The following is a 17,560-nucleotide window of genomic DNA, read 5'->3' as shown; positions in this document are numbered from 1 at the left end:
AACCCCAAATTTTCAGGGCAGAAGCCTGCTTTTAAATTAAAAGCTGAGGCAAACTGCAAGGCTATAAACTTGGCCGTGGAACTGTAGGGTCTTCCTGACTCACCAGGGATAGACTGGTCTCCCTCCTTGGATTTCCAGTTCTCTCTAGTGGGAATTTTATAAAGGAAAGTGCATAGGTGGAATTGTGCCTGCTTGCACTGTCGGGAAGAATACAGTTTAGGAACTCTGAAAGGTAGCGGTTCTCGTGAGAGGTGACACAGCAGGAGTTTTTAAAATGATGTACAGCATAGAAAAAGTGGCTACAGAAAAGCGTTTCTCCCTCTCTCATAACACCAGAATTTGGGGACATGCGATGAAGATTCAGGACACATAAAAGGAAGTTCTTATTTACACTGCGTACAGTTAGACTTCGGAACTCCCTCCCACAGGAGGCCATGATGGCTGCTAACTCGGGTGACTTTGAAAGGGAATTAGAGAAACCAGTGAAGGCAGTGAACATCCTGTACAAGTGACTGGAGGCAGTTGGAGGATGGATAGCTGCTAATGGATTGAGGTTGAATCCCGACAAGACAGAAGTACTGTTCTTGGGGGACAGGGGGCAGGCTGGTGTGGGGGATTCCCTAGTCCTGAATGGGGTAACTGTGCCCCTGAAGGACCAAGTGCGTCGTCTGGGAGTCATTTTGGACTCACAGCTGTCCATGGAGGCGCAGGTCAATTCTGTGTCCGGGGCAGCTGTCTACCAGCTCCATCTGGTACGCAGGCTGAGACCCTCCCTGCCCGCGGACTGTCTCACCAGAGTGGTGCATGCTCTGGTTATCTCCCGCTTGGACTACTGCAATGTGCTCTATGTGGGGCTACTTTTGAAAGTGACCCAGAAACTACAAATAATCCAGAATCCGGCAGCTAGACTGGTGACTGGGAGCGGCTACCGAGACCATATAACACCAATCTTGAAAGACCTACACTGGCTCCTGGTACGTTTCCGAGCACAATTCAAAGTGTGGGTGTTGACCTTTCAAGCCCTAAACAGCCTTGGTCCAGTATACCTGAAGGAGCGTCTCCACCTCCACCGTCCAGCCTGGACACTGAGGTCCAGCGCCGAGGGCCTTCCAGCGGTTCCCTCACTGCAAGAAGCCAACTTACAGGGAACCAGGCAGAGGGCCTTCTCGGTAGTGACACCTGCCCTGTGGAACGCCCTCCCACCAGATGTCAAAGAAAAAAATAATTACCAAACTTTTAGAAGACATCTGATGGCAGCCCTGTTTAGGGAAGCTTTTAATGTTTAATAGGTTTTCCGTTTTGGAGGCGCTTCACAAAATGAATTTCCCTATGGGCTTCCTTCGCAAGACGAAAGCCCATAGGGAAATCTCCCGTCCGGGGTCCTGGACCTCTTCTGAAGGTGGGCGGGGGGTGAAAGTCTTTGCTCCTGCCTGCCTGCCTTCCCGGGAGAGCGGAGAAACGCAGCGCGTTTCTCCGCTGTCCCCGACGGCTTTTGAAGGCAGGCGGGGGGGGGGGGAGCAAAGACTCTCTTCTGAAGGCTGGCGGGGGGCAAAAGTCTTTGTCCCCCCTGCCTGCCTTCCCAGGGGCTTTTAAATCGCCCCGGACAGCAGAGAAGTCCTCCGCTGTCCCAGGGCGATTTTAAAATGCCGCCCGCCAGCATTTTAAGATCGCCCCGGACAGCGGAGAAGCCCTCCGCTGTCCCGGGGTTTTTTAAAATGCTGGGGGTGGGAAGAAAAGCCCTTGTTCCCCCCCCCCCCCAGCCTTCAGAAGAGGTCGGGGGACAGACTGTCCCCGGACCTGGTCTGAAGTCGGTTTCCATAGGAATGCATTAATTGATTTTCAATGCATTCCTATGGGAAACCGTGCTTCGCAAGACGAAAAACTCGCAAGAAGAAAAAACTTGCGGAACCAATTAATTTCGTCTTGCGAGGCCCCACTGTATATTGGAAGCTGCCCAGAGTGGCTGGAGCAACACAGTCAGATGAGCAGGGTAGAAATGGTCCCTTAAAGAACGATATACATTTCTCATTTGTTTTTAAATATATGTAGATATTACTGCAAAGTGCTTTGATCTTTCTCATAGCGGTAAATAAACATGTTATCAATCAAGAAACAAAGCAGTCAATAAATTAAACAAATGAAGTAGAGAATTTTGCAGATGAGTCTTCATAAGGATATAGCTGTTATAGCTATCTACCGTATTTTTCGCTCCATAAGACGCACCTGACCATAAGGCGCACCTAGTTTTTAGAGGGGGAATGCAAGAAAAAAAAAATCCTTCTCTCTCCTCAGGGAAAAGCCCCCAAGAGCCGCACACACGTTCTGCGTGGCTCTTTAAAGGGAGCGCGGCTCTTGGGGGCTTTTGCGGGAGGTGGGGGAAGTGAGAGAGCCACGCTCTGTCACTTCCCCCACCTCCAGCAAGAGCCACGGATAGCCGCGCGAAGCCTCCGTGTGCCCTGCGGAGGCTTCGCATGGCTAAGCCAGAAGCCAGAACAGCGAGAGGGAATTGCTGGGCAGCGCTTCCTCTCGCTGTTCTGTCTTCTGGCTTAGCCACACAGCCTGCATTCGCTCCACAAGACGCACACACACTTCCCCTTACTTTTTAGGAGGGGAAAAGTGTGTCTTATAGAGCGAAAAATACGGTATATATCTCAACATTGCTACAAGATGTGGAGAACTTAATTTAGGAGTGTAAAAATGAGAGACCAGGTGAGTTTAAGTGACTTTTCCATCCCTAGTGTGCACTAGACAAGTGTAAAGTGTTCATTTGACATAATCTGGCGTCATCCTAGGGTGGGAACCCCTGAGGGTGAGGGTCATCTAGCTCAACCCTCTGCGGCACAGAAATCCTGTCCACAGCTGTCTTTGGGTGGGCTTGAACCACCAACCTTCTGGTTAACAGCCTGGTTCACTGACCCACCAACGCTCCTTGGTTCAAGATTTTTCTCCGGGACCATGAGATCTAGAAACTTGGCAATGAGCTTTTTTGCTAACACATCTGGAAGCCAGATTCGGTTGCACCTTCCAGCTGCGAAACTTTCAAAGTAACCCAAGAAAAGGAACGAAGGAAGAGTTGGCGCCATGGATTAAAAGGCTCTGGGCTTGTGAAAAGGCAATGAAGTACATGTAGCAATCGTCGTGGTACTCATCGGACAGGTTTTTTTGCCGCCACAAAGAGAGGGTGTGGGAAAGCAGACAAGGTGTGACAAGAGGCCTGGAGGTGAGGTTCACGACGGCTGCATCATAATTACACCTGTAATTATGCCTTACAACCTTGATGGCAGAAAGTGAGAAGGAATTAAAGAACCTTTCAATGAGGGTGAAAGAGGAGAGCGCAAAATATGGTCTGAAGCTCAACATCAAAAAAACGAAGATCATGGCCACTGGTTCCATCACCTCCTGGCAAATAGAAGGGGAAGAAATGGAGGCAGTGAGAGATTTTACTTTCTTGGGCTCCGTGATCACTGCAGATGGTGACAGCAGTCACGAAATTAAAAGACGCCTGCTTCTTGGGAGAAAAGCAATGACAAACCTAGACAGCATCTGAAAAAGCAGAGACATCACCTTGCCAACAAAGGTCCGTATAGTTAAAGCTATGGTTTTCCCAGTAGTGATGTATGGAAGTGAGAGATGGACCATAAAGAAGGCTGATCGCCAAAGAATTGATGCTTTTGAATTATGGTGCTGGAGGAGACTCTTGAGAGTCCCATGGACTGCAAGAAGATCAAACCTCTCCATTCTGAAGGAAATCAGCCCTGAGTGCTCACTGGAAGGACAGATCCTGAAGCTGAGACTCTCAATACTTTGGCCACCTCATGAGAAGAGAAGACTCCCTGGAAAAGACCCTGATGTTGGGAAAGATGGAGGGCACAAGGAGAAGGGGACGAGAGGACGAGATGGTTGGATAGTGTTCTCGAAGCTACCAGCATGAGTTTGACTAAACTGCGGGAGGCAGTGGAAGACAGGAGTGCCTGGCGTGCTCTGGTCCATGGGGTCACGAAGAGTCGGACACGACTAAACAATAACAACACCACAACTTGTATACAGTGAGATTACGCAATCACCCCCCACTCAGGTCTGTAGGGATGATCGCGGAGTGGGGAGTGGGGTCCGGAGGGAGCACACTCCCCACCCGCAGGCAGCCACAGTCTGCCTGCACGCGTGACCTTGGGGGGCGGGGCACACACCCCCTCACAGACAAGCCACAGCTGTCTGAACATTGTACCCTGTCTAACCTTTTGCGATCTCCGTAGTCTGCCGTGTCCTGTCTGTGACCTTGGTCTCTGAGACCTTTTGTCTCCTTCGTCATACACTGTGCAAGGGGAAAATGACGCAGTGGAAACAGGTGCCAAAATAACTTTGTACTACCCCACGATCTCGGGACCGGAAGATGTGTAAAGGTCACAGCCCAAAATGTATCTGCCTGGGTTTGCATATTGTGTCAATAAAAGGAGCCTCCACAGAGCTGGCCGGCAGCTTGCTTGCAGCTCACGTGTGTGCAGCTCACCTGCATTATCAACTCCTGCCTCATGTCCATCACTTCACAGCTCTCTTGGTCTTAATTCCCCTCATTTACTGACACACACACACACCAAACCCGGAAGTCAGTTGCCCTGTTGTTATCTTTTCATTCAGCAGCCTAACAGCCCACGGACAGAAGCTGTATGGCCGCCGTGCACGAACGGCGGCCTGTACGGAGTGTGCATGTGTGGCATCCCATATGGGTGCCGCGCGTGCACACTCCATATGGGATGCCGCACATGTGCAGTCCGTATGGACGTCACGTGTGCGTCACCGGCCGGTTCGCCCCACTCCTTGGCGTCCCGTCCCGGGTGCCGGAGAGGGTTTCTCTGCCACTGACTAGTTGGCACCAGGAATTAGTCGTGTCTGGGCAGAGTGAAGAGTTTTGGGTGCTTCCAGAATAGGAAGTTTGATATTGCAAGCCCGCGTTTGGATCTCTCTATTTTTCCCCCTGTGTGCACAGGTGATGCATCAGTTTCTGCACCACTTTTCTGCGTTGTGGTCAGTGCAGGGTTTATGTATACGCTAAACAAGCTATAGCTTAGGGCCCCACTCTCTTGGGGTCCCCAAAAAATTTAAAGGGGAAAAAGCCCTGGATGTCCATTTCCAAAATATAAGATAAAAAGCGAATAAAATAAAACCTACATACAGCAACAGTGTTTTGTGTTGTGAAGTCCCTGTGATGTAAGTCATGGGCCCCGCCTGCTAGCCTGCTCCCTAAAATATCACTGGTTTGCTCCTTTCTATATATAGGGTGCCGCGGGACGCGGGTGGCGCTGTGGGTAAAAGCCTCAGCGCCTAGGGCTTGCCGATCGAAAGGTCGGCGGTTCGAAACCCCGCGGCGGGGTGCGCTCCCGTTGCTCGGTCCCAGCACCTGCCAACCTAGCAGTTCGAAAGCACCTCCGGGTGCAAGTAGATAAATAGGGACCGCTTACTAGCGGGAAGGTAAACGGCGTTTCCGTGTGCGGCTCTGGCTCGCCAGAGCAGCGATGTCACGCTGGCCACGTGACCCGGAAGTGTCTCCGGACAGCACTGGCCCCCGGCCTCTTAAGTGAGATGGGCGCACAACCCCAGAGTCTGTCAAGACTCGCCTGTACGGGCAGGGGTACCTTTACCTTTACCTTATATATAGGGTGCCTGCATTCTGCATGGACTGGTTGCAGGGCAACATGTGCAAATGGCTTTAGATACCTCTTAGATCCATAAATTACCATACAGTGGTACCTCAGGTTAAGTACTTACTTCGTTCCGGAGGTCCATTCTTAACCTGAAACTGTTCTTAACCTGAAGCACCACTTTAGGTAATGGCCGTGCCACCAGAGCACGATTTCTGTTCTCATCTTGAAGCAAAGTTCTTAACCCGAGGTAATATTTCAGGCTTAGCGGAGTCTGTAACATGAAGCGTATGTAACCCGAGGTACCACTGTATAGCATATTCAACACAAAAAACCGTGACTATTTGTTGTTGACAAAGGACAACTGGACATTACCTTCAGTAGCTAAGGGCCTCATAAACCTAAATCCGGCCCTGGTTGTGGTAGATATTGGTTCCCACCACTTGCCGTCCACACCAGGGGGGCCAGGTTTGCACCACTCATTTAAAGCCCCACGATTACCAGCTGCTTGCCTGGTTAGAGGCAGTGCTGATAACGCCCAGGTTGCATGTTTGGCCCCTGTATGGGGCAGCTGCATATTCCTGCATTGCAGGGGACTAGAAAATGATCCACAGGGTCCCTTCCAACAGATTCCATGATTTCCACTTTAAGCAGTCATGGCTTCCCGCAAAGGATTCTGGAACCTGGGAAGGATGCGGATTGCTATTAGGAGACCTAACATTCCCAGAGTGCTTCAATAACCAATCCGTCTTCCCAGGAAACTCTGGGAGCATGGAAATCTGCATTGCTTGTTGCAATTAGGGTTATAATTAGGGTTGCAATGCACCCCTAATTATTATTCCTGGATAATTATAAGATGATCACGAAGGTGTAATAATAATACATAATAATTTATTATTTACACCCCGCCTATCTGCCTGGGTTTCCCCAGCCACTTTGGGCGGCTCCCAACAGAATATTAAAAATACAGTGGTGCCTCTAGATGTGAATGAGATCTATTCTGGAGCCCCGTTCGCATCCTGAAGTGAAGGCAACCCGCGTCTGCGCGTCTGCACATGCGCAGGTCACGATTCGTCACTTCTGCGCATGCACGTGACCTCATTTTGAGCGTCTGCGCATGCGCAAGCGGTGAAACCTGGAAGTAAACATTGCTTCCGGGTCGCCACGGAGCGCAACCTGAAAACGCTCACCCTAAAGCAACTTTAACCCGAGGTATGACTGTACATTAAAACATCAGTCATTAAAAACTTCCCTAAACAGGGCTGCCTTCAGATGTCTTTCGAAACGTCAGATAGTTATTTATCTCCTTGACATCTGACGGGAGGGCGTTCCACAGGGTGGGTGCCACTACCGAGAAGGCCCTCTGCCTGGTTCCCTACAACCTCACTTCTCGCAGGGAGGGAACCGCCAGAAGGCGACCGGCTGAACGACAGGGGTGGAGATGCTCCTTCAGGTATATTGGGCCGAGGCCATTTAGGGCTTTAAAGATCAGCACCAACACCTTGAATTGTGCTCGGGCCCTTGCATTTCTGAATCTGACACTGCACTACTGTCCCCAAACCGTCGGATAGTTCCCAGTTTGTGGGTTGGGGGGAGTTACGAGTTACCGGCATTTATGAGTTACCGGTCTCTGCAGCCACAGCAGGCACTGTGATTCTCCAGCAGTATCACATCACCCCTAGAGTTATGCTCCACAGACCCTCCAAGTGTCCTTATTTTCCAGGGACAGTCCTGGATTTACAGTAGCCGTCCCAGTTTCTGATTTGATCCCAGAATGTCCCGCCTCTCCTTAGGACGTCCCTATTTTCATCAGAGGGTATGGAGTTATGCGACCCCCAAGCCAAGGAGATAAGTAACCATACAACCTTTAGAAGACATCTGAAGGCAGCCTTGCATAGGGAAGGTTTTTAAAAAATGTGTAATGTTATGTTATGTTTTTTATATGTCAGTGTGTCTGGGGCAACCTAGTCAGATGGGTGGGGTGTACAGTACATAATAAAATTATTATTATTATTATTATTATTATTATTATTATTATTATTATTATTGAATAGGATGTCCCTATTTTCATCGGAGAAATGTTGGAGGGTATGGGGTTCAAAGAAGGATCAGAGTAACTATGGCAAAGTGCTATTATTATTATTATTATTATTATTATTATTATTATTATTATACCCCGCCCATCTGGCTGGATTTCCACAACCTCTCTGGGCAGCTACCAACTGAATATTAAAACACAATACAGCATTAAACATTAAAGACATTAGCAGAGGCCGAGGCTATTGATGGCCACTCAGCTCTCTGACTTTGATCCACCAACATGCTAGAGGCAGTAATGCTTCTGAATATGAGTTTCTTGAAAATGCAGAAGGGAAGCGTTGCTCTTGCCCTCAGGTTCTGCTTGTGGGATTCTTGTTGGGGAGAGTGAATACTGTACAAGGAGCTGGGCCAGATGGGTCATCGGTTTGATCCAGCAGCCAGGCTCTTCCTCTGTTCTGCAGAGACGCCTTCCACTGCCGACGAAGGCTAAATGGAACTTCCACATTCAGAGGCAATCTACCTTAGAATAACCATACGATGGGGGCAAAAAAATGAGGAAGGGGTGTTATAGAGTTATGCAACCCCCAAGCCTAGGAGATAAGTAACTATACAAACTTTAGAAGACATCTGAAGGCAGCCCTGTACAGGACAGTTTTTATGTTTAATGTTTTATTATGTGTTTATATATGTTGGAAGCTGCCCAGAGTAGCTTGGGCAACCCAGTCGGATGGGCGGGGTAATAATAATAAGAATAGTAACGACAAGAACAATATTACTATTATTATTATAGTGGTACCTCGGGTTAAGTACTTAATTCGTTCTGAAGGTCCGTACTTAACCTGAAACTGTTCTTAACCTGAAGCACCACTTTAGGTAATGGGGCCTCCCGCTGCCGCTGTGCTGCCAGAGCACAATTTCTGTTCTCATCCTGAAGCAAAGTTCTTAACCTGAGGTACTATTTCTGGGTTAGCAGAGTCTGTAACCTGAAGCGTATGTAACCTGAAGCGTATGTAACCTGAGGTACCACTGTATTATGGAATAGGAAATCCCTATTTTCATTGGAGAAATGTTGGTGGGTATGTGCGCCGTTGTCTTTCGAGTCAAACGGATGCCAAAAACAACAACTATTAACTTTCACTAGTTAACTCCCTCTGATTAGAATCCTCCCCGGTTTTAGGCCCTCTACCTGAAGCGGTTAAGAACCCAGGCATAGCATTTGCCCAATAATAAATGCTGGAAATGTAATGAAACTGAAGGTACTTTCTATCACCTTTGGTGGACATGCCCGAAGATCAAGGCCTTCTGGGAAATGATCTATAATGAAATGAAGAAGGTACTTAAATGTACTTTTCATAAGAAACCAGAGGCTTTTCTCCTGGGCATGGTCGGCCAATTGGTGTTAAAGAGAGATAGGACTTTTTTTTATGTATGCTACTACAGCAGCAAGGGTTCTTATAGCAAAGTATTGGAAGACACAAGAACTACCCACTCTGGAAGAATGGCAGACGAAGGTGATTGACTACATGGGACTGGCTGAGATGACTGGCAGAATCCGCGACCAAGGAAAAGAGACGGTGGAGGAAGACTGGAAGAAATTTAAAGTTTATCTTAAGAATTATTATAAAATTAATGAGTGCTAAAATGTCGAGGTTAGAGAAAAAAGAGGATTACAGCTGTAAATGATTAGGTAAGAGAGAAGGGAAAAAAGAGTAATTAGTTAAATTAAGTGAGGAGTTGCTGAAAGAAATCTGGAAATAGGGATGCAGAAAGGGGAGGTATGGGGAAGTCGGAGAAGCAAGGTTTATGAAAAGAAGGTTTTGAAATTATATCTGTGTGTTTATGTGTTTGTTTTTGTATTGTGTATTGTATTGTGTTAATATGTGTTGGAAAATCAATAAAAATATTATTTTTTAAAAAAGAACCCAGGAATAGCCTGCTGGATCAGGCCAAAGGCCCACCTAGTCCAGCATCCTGTTCTCCCAATGGCCAACCAGTTGCCTTAGTGGGAATCCTACAAGCGGGATTTGAGGACAAGAGCACACTCTCCCCTTATGGGGTTTTTATAGAACCATCGCGGGGTCTGACTATGGAGGCAGAGCGCAGCTGTCTCGGCTAGTAGCCTTATCTTCCCGCAACTTGCCCAATCCTCTTTTAAACTCAGAGCAAGAGATAAGCCCAAGCTTTGCAAGACACAAGATCACAGACAAGATAGATCTGGGCAGTCGCGATTCTGTGAGAGGGATTCTGAATAATTCCCCCCAGAATTCTTTGGGGGAAGCCATGACTTTCAAAGTGGTATCAGATCATATGCATGGTGGACGGGGCCGCAAAGATGCTTTCTTCACCAGAAACACAATGTCTATTGCATCTCTTGACTACGCACAATTATTTGCTTGCAGGCGTCCTCTACAGGTCAGTCAAGTGTATATAGTGCAATGGAAGCCAAGGCTGTGTACCAACCTCTTCTGCACACAAATGAAAATGGATCTAAAGCTGAAATACACGAGGAAAAGAAGGGGGGAATAAATAACTCCTCCCAGTTTCTCCTCTCAAGTCCCAAGGGCCTCCTCGCAGCTCCCTCACCGAAGATTTTTAACTGCCGGAGATGTCACAAACTTGGAGGTGCTTCTTGTTATTCCTGCCGGAACACCTCTCTTGATTTAAATTGTTCCCATTTATCTTATAAATCAGGTTATTCTTCATTAAGCAACATTTCCAGTGAGAGAGCATCCCAACCTCTTTTTAAATAGGGTGGGAATTCCCACAGTGGTTTAACCATTCCTCTTCCCAGGGAATTATGGGGGGAAGAAGAAGAAGCATATCTCAATAATTCTTGACCCCTTTAAGCTAGAGCTCCCAGCATTCTTTGAGGGAATGGTGAGGAGGAATGGAAGTTCCCCCAGAATGTCTGCTTTATATACATTATTTACACAATGGGCTCCACGTGATTGGCTAATTCCGGGATTCTCCTGTAGCCCAATCAGGTCGTGGATTCACTTCCACCTGGAGCTGGATTGGGTGGCTCCTGTGGACCAATCAGACTGCTGCATTTTGGATCCTACTCAACTCAGTACATAACCTGTATACCTGAAGGAGCGTCTTCACCCCCATCGTTCAGCCCGGACACTGAGATCCAGCGCCAAGGACCTTCTGGCGGTTCCCTCATTGCGAGAAGTAAGGTTACAGGGAACCAGGCAGAGGGCCTTCTCGGTAGTGGCACCTCCCCTGTGGAACGCCCTCCCAGCAGATGTCAAAGCAACAAACAACTATTTTACTTTTAAAAGACAACTGAAGGCAGCCCTCTTTAGGGAAGTTTTTAATGTCTGATGCTGTACTGTTTTTAATATTCAGTTGGAAGCCGCCCAGAGTGGCTGGGGAAACCCAGCCAGATGGGCGGTGTTATGTACTGAAGTTCTCACCCTGGACCAGCAGGGGGATACAGTAGATAGTTTTCACTCAGGTCCACGTCAGTTATTTTAGGCGGGAAACCCTGGGTTGTTGTTGCTACAATGTTGACAGCCGGCTGCCCATAAAAGCAGGTTGGCTGAGCTGTTTGCTGTTCAGTTCTGTTCCAGCTTACAAAATAAAGAGCTGCTTTGGAGAAATCGCTGTGTCGTCTGCCATGTCTACCCACTATTCAACAGGCGGGGTATAAATAATAAATTATTATTATTATTATTATTATTATTATTATTATTATTATTATAACAGGAAGCTATGGTATCTTTAGTATTTTACATGGATGGTGCCAGTGTAGCTCATGTTTGCTGGGGCTGATGGGAGTTGGAGCCCAAGAATATCCAGAATTTAGCCGCACCTTGATCCCCTCACAGAGCGACAATTCTCAGAGTGGTTTAACAATCAGCCCATCTCCCCAGGGAACTCTGGGAATTGTAGTTCTGTGAGGGGATCAGAGGGTCTTCTAACACCTCTCAGCGCCCTATAACAAACTACAGATCCCAGAACTCTTTTGGCAGTTTAAAGTGGTACCGTAATGCTTTCAGTGTATGCTGTTCATGTGCCCTCTGTAATTACCGTATATATTTCCCCACACAATTTTCTGTCATCAGCATGCTTGCTTTTATGCCACCTTACTTTATCATGTTATTTCAAACCTAATTTTCTTTTTTAAAAAAATTAAATATATAAACATTCAGCGGGATAGCTCACTCTCTTTGCCGAATCCAAACAGAAGATTGTCCGCCTGGAAACGATGAAAAGAAATAAGTATTCGCTGTAATTAATTAATCAATTGATTGATTAATTTTAATGGTTAATTATTAGCTTTATTAGACTCTACCATTCGGCTTCTAAGCAGGTGGCAAGACTGACCCTGAGCGTCCAATTTAAAGGAATTTCATCAGAAACAACAATGTTTATTTACCCCATGGGAGATCTGTCTCAGAGAAATTAGGGCAGATGTGAGGAATCTGTGGCCTGCCAGATGCTGCTGGACTACAACTCCCATAATCCCTGCCCTTTGGTTGTGCTGGCTGGGGGCTGATGGGTGGAGTCCAAGAACATGGCTGAACTACAACTCCCATCATCCCTGCCCATTAGCCATGCTGGCTAGGTCCGATGGGAGTTGGAGTCTGAAGTATCTGGAGAGGGTGAACTTCAAGTGGTCTCTGTGGCTTCCAGTGCCTTTTGCCAGCTGCAACTGTACTTGGAGGGGTTCGGAGATCCACATCCCACTAACCTAGACTGCTGCAATGTGCTGCACATGGGGCTGCCCATGGAAACGGCCTGGGAACTTCTGCTGGTGCAGAGTAAAGCTGCAAGGTTGCTAAAAGGAACTGGATGCTAGGAACATATTAAAAAGGTAAAGGTACCCCTGACCATTAGGTCCAGTCGCAGACGACTCTGGGGTTGCGATGCTCATCTTGCTTTACTGGCTGAGGGAGCTGGCGTACAGCTTCCAGGTCATGTGGCTAGCATGACTAAGCCACTTCTGGCAAACCAGAGCAGCGCACGGAAACGCCGTTTACCTTCCCGCCAGAGCGGTACCTATTTATCTACTTGCACTGGTGTGCTTTCGAACGGCTAGGTGGGCAGGAGCTGGGACCAAACAACAGGAGCTCACCCCGTCGCGGGGATTCAAACCGCCGACCTTCCGATCGGCACATACCTCCCCTGGCTGCTAATCTGTTTCCAGGGAACTGGTGGTTTTGACCTTGGAGCCCGCACTCACACCTTGGGACCTTGCTAGCATCCCTTCCGGCGCGTCCTGAGATCATATAGAGTCGAGTCCTTGCCAGGAGCACCCACAACGATGGGAGAGAAGGGAAGCAGGGCTCAATTCGACTGCTTTCTTGAAGGCTTGGCTCCATCAGGCACTTCCTGCCCCTGAACTAGGCCAGATGGTCATTTTAAGAGTAATTGGTTAAGAGGCCTGAGTTTGATCTTTTCCATCCTTTCTCCTTTTGTGTTATGTGATTCCACCCTACCCTGAGCCAAGGAGATAAGTAACAACAACCTTCAGAAAACATCCAAAGGCTTTCTATGGAGAAGTTTTTCATGTTTTAGTATGTTTTTCCTATATGTTGGAAGCCACCCAGAGCGGCTGGGCCAATGCAGTCAGATGGGTGGGGTATAAATAATAAAATTATTATTATTATTATGGAATAAAAGGATCGTCAGAGATGTTTGACAGTGGAACAGTCTCCCTTGGGAGGTGGCGGACTCTCCTACCTTGGAGGTTTTTAAGCAGAGGTTAGATGGCGCTCTGTCATAGGTGCTTTAGCTGAGATTCCTGCATGCCCGGGGGTCAGACTAGATGACTCTGGAGGGCCCTTCCAACTCTATGATTCTATTTTTATTGGAGAAATGTTGGAAGGCGGTTCTAGCAGGGGAGCGCAGCTATCGTATACCCTTGACCGAAGAACGGTACACTCCTTCTATCTGGGATGGTCGTCCTCTTCCACCGAGCGCGCAGCTTCGGGAGGGACGCACATGGAGCGGTAAGGGAGGAAGGGGACACCCGCCTAGCCAGCCAGATCAGCCGAATCAACCCTGGCGATCAATGGGGTGACAGATGTCGCAGCCAGATCGCCCTCACATCCCAGGTGGCTATCACCAATGGAGGCTAAAGAGATAAAAAAACTTAATATGGAGTCCAAATGGCCAAAATATTGTGAAATTTTAGAACAAGATGGTGAAAGAGTTAAACTACAGAGTTATGACAAATTAAAGTCTAAAGTACGAGATTGGTTGCATTACCTTCAGATAAACGAGGTATTTAAACAGGACAGGAAAATAGGTTTTCAGATGGAGAGGTCGAAATTAGAAACAGAATTGTTAGAACCCAATACTAAGAACTTGTCAAGAATGTATAATTTGCTGCTGAAATGGAATACACAAGATGAAACAGTAAAATCAGCTATGATCAAATGGGCACAAGACATAGGTCATGACATTATGTTTGATGATTGGGAACAGTTATGGAACACAGGTGTTAAGTTTACGGCTTGTAATGCTTTGAGAGAAAACATAATGAAAATGATCTATAGGTGGTACATGACCCCAGTCAAACTTGCAAAAATTTATCATCTGCCCAATAATAAATGTTGGAAATGTAATGAGACTGAAGGTACCTTCTATCACCTTTGGTGGACCTGCCCGAGGATTAAAGCCTACTGGGAAATGATCTATAATGAAATTAAAAAGGTCCTTAAATGGACATTTCTTAAAAAACCAGAGGCTTTTCTCCTGGGCATGGTGGGCCAATTGGTGCCAAGGAAGGACAGAACTTTTTTCATGTATGCTACTACAGCGGCAAGAATTCTTCTGGCAAAGTATTGGAAGACGCAGCAGCTACCCACTCTGGAAGAATGGCAAGCGAAGGTGATTGACTATATGGGAATGGCAGAGATGACCGGCAGAATTCGGGACCAGGGGAGTGAGACAGTGGAAGAAGATTGGAAGAAATTTAAAATATATCTTAAAAACTGTTGTAAAATTGAGGAGTGCTGAGATGTTATGGTGTTAAGAAACAGAGAATTGCAGCTGTAAATCATAAGTCTAAGGAAATTATAACGAAAATGAGTCAATTAATGAAATAGAGGGTTGCTGAGAAAGGGTAAATATAAGGATGCAGAAAAAGGGAGGTATGGGGAAGTCCGGGAAGTAAGGTGAAGGAAAATAAGTTTAAGAAATTATATATGTTTATTTGTTTGTATGTTTTGTTTTGTTTTATTGTTTGTTTTTATTACATGTTTGGAAAATTAATAAAAATTATTTTTTAAAAAAATAAACGCACAAGCTGGGGGAAAAAAAAAAGAGAAATGTTGGAAGGCATGTCAGGATTATGGGGGCAGACCTTCCAGTTTAGGGATTACATGGAACTGAGCACAAGAGAGAGAAAAGAAAGAAAGAAAGAAAGAAAGAAAGAAAGAAAGAAAGAAAGAAAGAAAGAAAGAAAGAAAGAAAGAAAGAAACTGGCTCAAGGTCACAGACTTCTTAACCAAAACGAATACCCAAATGTTCAGGACCACCCATCACGTCAGCGGCTGAATGTATGGCTCTGAAGAACCTTCAAAAAGCAGAACCAATTCCCCACCACAAGGACTTTGGTTTCCAGAAATTCATGTTTGAGGCAGGGAGGAGGGAACGAGAAGGGGGTCCGGGAACAGCACTGCCAAGATAAATGGGTCAACCGCAACGCCGAAGGCCGATGGACAAGAGACGTCCGGCCAGCATGGGGCAAAGAGGCTTCAGGCCCGTTTCCAAACCTCGTTGCGGATACAGAAGCAGGCGGCTGTGGAACTTGGCAGGCGAGGGAGAGCCGACGTCACCCTGTCTGGATCAACAAGCCAGGCAGGAGCTTCTGTCTGGCAAAGGCTGCCAGGAAATCGATCCCGGTGCCTAGGCCTCAAAGCCTCACCAAACAGAGCGGATCCAGCTGTGCGAAGGGGGTTGTGGGATTACGCACGGAACTGGGGTTTATGTAAGGCGAAACAAGGGAGGCTGTCTATATAAGATCAGGGTGTGGCATGGAGAAGGTGGAGGGTTTTTCCTTCCTCTCCTTTCTAACGCTATAGCTCAGGGAGAAACCCAGTAAAACTGAGGGGGTCTGTAGACTGAGGGGAGAAGGAAGTTCCTTGCTTTATTGTAGGGAACTCATTGCCACCACAAGTGTGAGTGATTTGAAGCAGGGCTATTCCAGTCATTTGGCTGAGGTAAAGGCAAAGGGACCCCTGACCATTAGGTCCAGTCGTGCCCGACTCTGGGGTTGCAGTGCTCATCTCGCTTTATTGGCCGAGGGAGCCGGCGTACAGCTTCCAGGTCATGTGGCCAGCATGACTAAGCCGCTTCTGGCGAACCAGAGCAGCGCACGGAAACACTGTTACCTTCCCACTGGAGCGGTACCTATTTATCTACTTGCACTTTGACGTGCTTTCGAGCTGCTAGGCTGGCAGGAGCAGGGACCGAGCAATGGGAGCTCACCCCGTCGCGGGGATTCGAACCGCCGACCTTCTGATCGGCAAGTCCTAGGCTCTGTGGTTTAACCCACAGCGCCACCTGTGTCCCATGCACTCATCGCTGTCATTAATGTGCAAGATAATACTGCATAATATTTGAAGTTTTTATCATCTTAGAAGGGGGCGCGGCTGTGGCTATCATGAAGGGGCTGTGCTGTTCTGAATTTGCCGCTATACTCCTGCCCATCAGCCCCCGCCAGCCTGGCCAACAGCCAGAAGCATATGGAGGGAGCCCAGCTTAGTGGGGAGGGGGAAAGGAAAAACTTGGTTGGAGACAGCAGTGCTTGGTTCCCAGCTGATGGGAACCACAGCAAGGTAGAATGCTCTTGTGCTCAGGTCCTGCTTGTGAGATTCCCAAAGGCACCTGGTTGGCCAACATGAGAACAGGATGCTGGAATCACAGAACTGGAAGGGGCATGAGAGTTAGCCTGTCCAAGACACAAGATTTACTCACCCTGGAAGAGTGGCAGATGAAGGTGATGGACTATATGGAATTGGCGGAAATGACTGGCAGAATCCGAGATCAGGGAGAAGAGTTGGTGGAAGAAGATTTGAAGAAATTTAAAGACTATTTGCAGAAATATTGTAAAATTAATGAATGTTAAAATGATGTTGGATTGAAAATAAGTGGTATTGGTAACAAGGCTAATAAGAATATGCAAATATGGATTGATAATGGATGAAAATAAATAGTTATAATAGGTTAAGATATAGAGTTAAGATAAATGAAAGAGGGTAAGGATTTGCTGAATTGATTATGTAAATGGGAATACAAAAAAGGGGAGGTGTGAGGAGGTCAAGGAAACAAGTAAATGAGCTTAAAGACACCGAAAAATGGATTTGTTTATTTTTTAAATCCTTTTTTAGTCATTATTTTTTTGTATTTGGTATTCCTCTTTTTTTTCCTATGGGACGCAGGTGGCGCTGTGGGTTAAAGCCTCAGTGCCTAGGACTTGCCGATCGAAAGGTCGGCGGTTCGAATCCCTGCGGCGGGGTGCGCTCCCGTTGTTCGGTCCCAGCGCCTGCCAACCTAGCAGTTCGAAAGCACCCCCGGGTGCAAGTAGATAAATAGGGACCGCTTACCAGCGGGAAGGTAAACGGCGTTCCGTGTGCTGCGCTGGCTCGCCAGATGCAGCTTGTCACGCTGGCCACGTGACCCGTTAGTGTCTTCGGACAGCGCTGGCTCCCGGCCTCTAGAGTGAGATGAGCGCACAACCCCAGAGTCTGTCAAGACTGGCCCCTACGGGCAGGGGTACCTTTACCTTTACCTTTTTTTCCCTATGTATTTTTTGGTAATTTTTGTATTTTTCTCTTTATTTTTTTCCTCTATTCTATGTTTTCTTTTTATTCTGTATTCCTTTTATTCTGTAAACTTGGTTTTTTTTTGTAAAATGCTAATAAATA

Source organism: Podarcis muralis, chromosome 16, assembly GCF_964188315.1.
Source record: "Podarcis muralis chromosome 16, rPodMur119.hap1.1, whole genome shotgun sequence".
NCBI classification, from domain to species: Eukaryota; Metazoa; Chordata; class Lepidosauria; order Squamata; family Lacertidae; genus Podarcis; species Podarcis muralis.
This window is presented reverse-complemented; position numbering follows the sequence as displayed.